At 43.3% G+C, this 5,000-nt stretch overlaps 1 protein-coding gene across 3 annotated transcripts in view; it reads right to left on the reverse strand.

Moving 5' to 3' along the window:
* LOC122253935 (AT-rich interactive domain-containing protein 3B) overlaps positions 1–5,000 on the reverse strand; it is a 286,582-nt gene that overhangs the window by 22,309 nt on the left and 259,273 nt on the right. The window lies entirely within an intron of this gene.

Raw genomic sequence — 5,000 nt, forward strand, 5'->3', positions numbered from 1 at the left:
CCTCCGCCGCCGCCTCATAAATACGGCGCCGGTTTTATGGCGTCCGGAACGTCCATTGTCAGTCGTAAACGTCAATTTGCATTCAAATCCTGAGCATTATATAGTCAGCTGATGGATCATGGAGTCAATAAACATTTTGTTGTGTGGCAGCCTCTCTGTCCTGCACTTGACCTGCGCTGACCTGTTGATGGGCGACCGCTGCAACTTGCAACCTGCCTCCCTCCGGCCTGCTGACTCGCTGGTGGTCTGCACGAGCTTTCCACACGCAGCTCAGGATTATTCACGGTTGACCCGAAGGACTCGCTCGACATTGCAGGACCTCAACGTTGCATATAATAGTCCGAGATATGTGTTGCTTTGCTGTTGCTCTTTGCCACCGGAATCACTAGCATCTTTGGTTGAATCATCGCACCATAGGCTATTGTCACTATCATCATCACGATCATCATACTCAGCATCACTATCACATTATAGGTTATTGTCACCATCATCATATTCAGCACCACCATCACACCATAAGCTATTGTCACTAAAACGACCATCATACTCATCCTCTTTTCTCATCACCATTACCATCGCATCTAAGGTCATTAGCATCACCATCATCATCATCAAATCCAGCATCCTTATCATCACCATCACCACATCCAAATTCCTCAACATTCCAATCATCATCACCAGCATCACTCCCAGCATCACCAACATCATCAAAAAAACACCATGCAATCACCACCACCACCCTTACCACCAGTGGTCATCAGAATCATCACCACCATCATTATTATCACAACCACACCACCATAATCACCACTGTAGTCATCACTACCACCACTGTAATCATCACAACCACCCTGCGACCACTACCGCAATCACCACGATCACCACAGCAATCATCACAACCACCCTGCGACCACTACCGCTACCGTAACCACCATCATCACCACAGCAATCATCACAACCACTCTACGGCCAGTACCACCACCGCAATCACCACAACCACCACCATCATTACCATTACCCTACCACAATCACCACCACCACAACAAGTTTGCGTGTTGCATGGCTCACACGGGTGCGTTCATTAGACTTTTTTTCTCTGCAACAACAAAGAAAAAAAAAAAAAGAAAAAAAAGGGGGAGACAAATAATTATCTTCATAATTATCCGCATTATCATCTAAAAAGGGTTGTGTTGCGGTTTCTTGTCTCCTGCTTCCGATTTGAGTCAATTTGGGTGTTGGGTTTTCTTGGCTGTTTTCTTGTTTTTTTTTTTTTTTTTTTTTTTTTTTTTTTTTTGGGGGGGGGGGCTTTTTTGTTCTTGGGTTTTCGTTGTTTTTTTTGTGGTTTTGTTCTTGGGCTTTTTTTTTTTCGTGTTTTTGGTTTTGGGTTTTTCGTGTTTTTTTGTTTGTTTTTGATCTTGTTTTTTCGTTCTTTGTTTTTGTTCTTGTTTTTTTGTGTTTTTGTTTCTGTGTCTTTGCTTTGTTGTTCGTGTTTTTGTCTTGTACTTGTTTTTTTTGTATTCTTGTACGTGATGTTTTTGTTTTGTGCTTTTTTGTGTTCTTTTTTGTTACTGTCCGTGTTCGTATTTTTGTTCTTGTACTTGTTTTTTATTCCTTGTCCTTGTTCGTGTCTTTGCTCTTGCAATTGCTCTGATTTGTATTTTTGTTCTTGATTTTGTTCTTGTTATAGTTCTTGTCCTTGTTCATGTCCCTGTTCTTACCCGTGTTCTTGTTTTTGTTTGTGTTCTTGTTCTTGTCCCTGTTCTCGAACGGTCGTAGCCTCGTGAAAGTAACCCATTCATTCGATGTGTCACCTCAACCCAAGTGATGACATGAAGAAGAGATAAATGAGTCACTTCAACTCCATGAAGTGACATGCACGAGAGAAAAAAAAAGACGAGACATCATAAAAAACCTCACACCTCAAAGATCACTTCAACTCGACATGAAAAAAGGACATATAGACCCATTAAGAAAAGGAATCACCACACTTCATCCTCTTCCCTTATTCACTTCAACCTGACATGAAACAAGGACAGAAAAATTCATGAAAAAAATATATATAATTTCCTGTTATTTCCTCGCCACCTAGACCCTCTCTCGACGCCTCCTCCCCCCTCCCCCTCCTCCTTCCTCCCCCCTCCCCATCCCCATCCTCCCTCCCCCTCCTCCTCCCCATCCCCCTTCCCCTCCCCTCCCCTCCCCATCCTCTCCCCATTCCCCATCCCAAAGGGGAGTTACCTACGGTCTCGAGTTTGTGAAAGATGGTGGTGGTGATGGTGAAATGTGGTGGTGATAGTGGTGATGGTGATGGTGGTGATGGTTGTAATATCAGTGGTGATGGTGATGGAGAATATGATTGTAGTGTTGGTGGTGCTGGCTGTAATGGTAGTGTTGATGGTGGTAATCGTGATGATAGTGTTGATGGTGGTGGTGGTAATGCTGGTGATTATGGTGGCGATAGTGTTAGTGATGGTGTTGATGATGATAACGCCAACGATATCAATAATAATAATAATAACAATAATGATACTAATGATAATTAGTATTCGTATTATAAGAAGAAGTAGAAGAAGAAGAGGAAACAGAAGATGGAAGAAGAAGAAGGAAGCAGAAGATGGAAGAAGAGAAGAGGAAAAAAAAAGAAAAGAAGAAAAATAAAAAGAAAAAAAGAAAAATAAGAAGAAGAAAAATAAAAAGAAAAAAAGAAAAATAATAAGAAGAAAAATAAAAATAAAAGAAAATAAAAATAAAAGAAGAAAAATAAAAACAAAAGAAGAACAAAAAGAAGAAGCATGGAATAAAGAGGAAAAAAAGAAAGAGAGAAAGAAAGAAAGAAAGAAAAAAAAACATTTACCGATTTCCCTTCAAATAAGACCTTCCCAAAATCCGTGATAGCCAAACAACCTGGTAATCTATACATGCAATATCTCGGTTGCACTGCACACCTCATAATTCCTCTGCAATGAGATGAATACCTACAGCGGCGTTAAGTGGGTGGCCTTGCAACAGCCCACCAAGTTGCACCCTTGCATATCTCACTGTGATAATTTTTCAACCCTTTTTTTTTTTTATTCCTCATCCCTTTTCTTTCCCTTTTTTTTTTTTTTTTTTTTCTAGGAGGTGAGGTTAGATGATAGGGGGAAGGGAGGGAGGGAGGGGATGGGGATAGGGATGGGAGGGGATAGGGATAGGGATGGGGAGGGAGGGGATGGGATGGGGAGGGAGGGGGGATGGGAGGGATGGGAAGGGGTAGTGAGAGGGTACTTTTTTCTCCTTTTACTTCTTCTTCTTCCTTCTTCTTCTCCTCTTCCTCCTCCACCTCCTCCTCCTCTTCCTTCATCTTCATCTTCTCCTCCTCCTCCTCCTCCTCCACCTCCACCCCTCCTCCTCCTCCTCCTCCTCTTCCTTATTCTCTAAGGAAGGGGGAAAGGAGTAAGACAAACAAAGGAGAGAGACAAGGCTAAGGACTCATCATCGGAAATCTGAGCAAACAATGAGTAAACATCCTACACCTGAGTAAACAACGTAAACAATGTGTAAACCTGAATAAAAAAATGAGCAAACAACGTAAACCTGAGGAAACCTAAGCAAACTATGAATAAACAACGTAAACCTGAGTAAAGAATGAGTAAATCTGAATTAACAATGAGTAAACAACGTAAACCTGAATAAACCTGAGCAAACAATGAATAAACAACGTAGACCTGAGTAAACAAAGAGTAAATGTGAGTAGACAACGAGTAAACAACGTAAACAATGCGTAAACCTGAGTAAACAACGTAAACCTGAGTAAAGAATGAGTAAATCTGAATTAGCAATGAGTAAAAAAATTAAACCTGAGCAAACAATGAATAGACAACGTAAACCTGAGTAAACAATGAGTAAATAAGTTAAACCTGAGCAAAGAATGAATAAACAACGAAAACCTGAGTAAACCTAAGTAATCAACGTAAACCTGAGTAAACAACTTAAACCTGAGCAAACAATGAATAAACAACGTAAACAATGAGTAGACACCGTAAACCTGAGTAAACAATGAGCAAACAACGTAAACAATTAATAAACAACGAAAACCTGAGTAACCGAAACCATCATGCTTCCACCCTCGGCCACCCTCGTCCACCCTCGGCCCTTCTCCCCCGCGTGAGAGAGAGAGAGACATGGCCCAAAACCGACCACGGATTAGGCCAAGTTAAAGGTAAGAGCGGCGCGTTTGGGCCATAATTACGACTTCTGGATCGCCTGTTTAATATATGCATCATCCGAGAAAAAGAAAAAAAGAAAGAAAAAAAGGAGATGAAGAAGAAAAAAGGAGATGAAGGAGGAGAAGAAGGAGGAGATTAAGGAGGAGGAGGAGGAGGAGGAGAAGAAGGAGGAGGAGAAGGAGGAGGAGAAAGAGGAGGAGAAGGAGATGAAGGAGGAGATGAAGGAGGAGAAGGAGATGAAGAAGGAGGAGGAGGAGGAGGAGGAGGAGGAGGAGGAGGAGGAGAAGGAGGAGGACGAGGAGATTAAGGAGGAGGAGGAGATGAAGGAGGAGAAGGAGATGAAGAAGGAGAAGAAGGAGGAGGAGGAGGAGGAGGAGGAGGAGGAGGATGAGCAGGAGGAGGACGAGGAGATTAAGGAAAGAAGGAGAAGGAGATGAAGGAGGAGAAGGAGATGAAGGAGGAGAAGGAGATGAAGGAGGAGAAGAAGGAGGAGGAGGAGGAGGAGGAGGAGGAGGAGAAGAAAAAAAGGAATTCGAGGTGGTTTTAACATGGCGATCAGGATAGCGGCGTGACTGTTTGTTTTGTCTTGACACGTTCTTGGGATGGGGAGAGGATGGGGAGGGTGAGGGGGAGGAAGATGGGGGGATGGGGGAAGGTTGGGAGGATGGGGAGATGTGGAGGGGAGGATGGAGAGGTTGGGGAGGGGGAGGAGGGGGATGGTTGGGAGGAAAGGGGAGGAGGAGGGGGGGGGGAGGAGGGGGAGGGGGGGAGAGGAGGATGGGGGGAAGGTTGGGA

Source organism: Penaeus japonicus, unplaced genomic scaffold (genome assembly GCF_977035675.1).
Source record: "Penaeus japonicus unplaced genomic scaffold, GWHDUDI00000001_assembly GWHDUDI00000041, whole genome shotgun sequence".
Taxonomy (NCBI): Eukaryota; Metazoa; Arthropoda; class Malacostraca; order Decapoda; family Penaeidae; genus Penaeus; species Penaeus japonicus.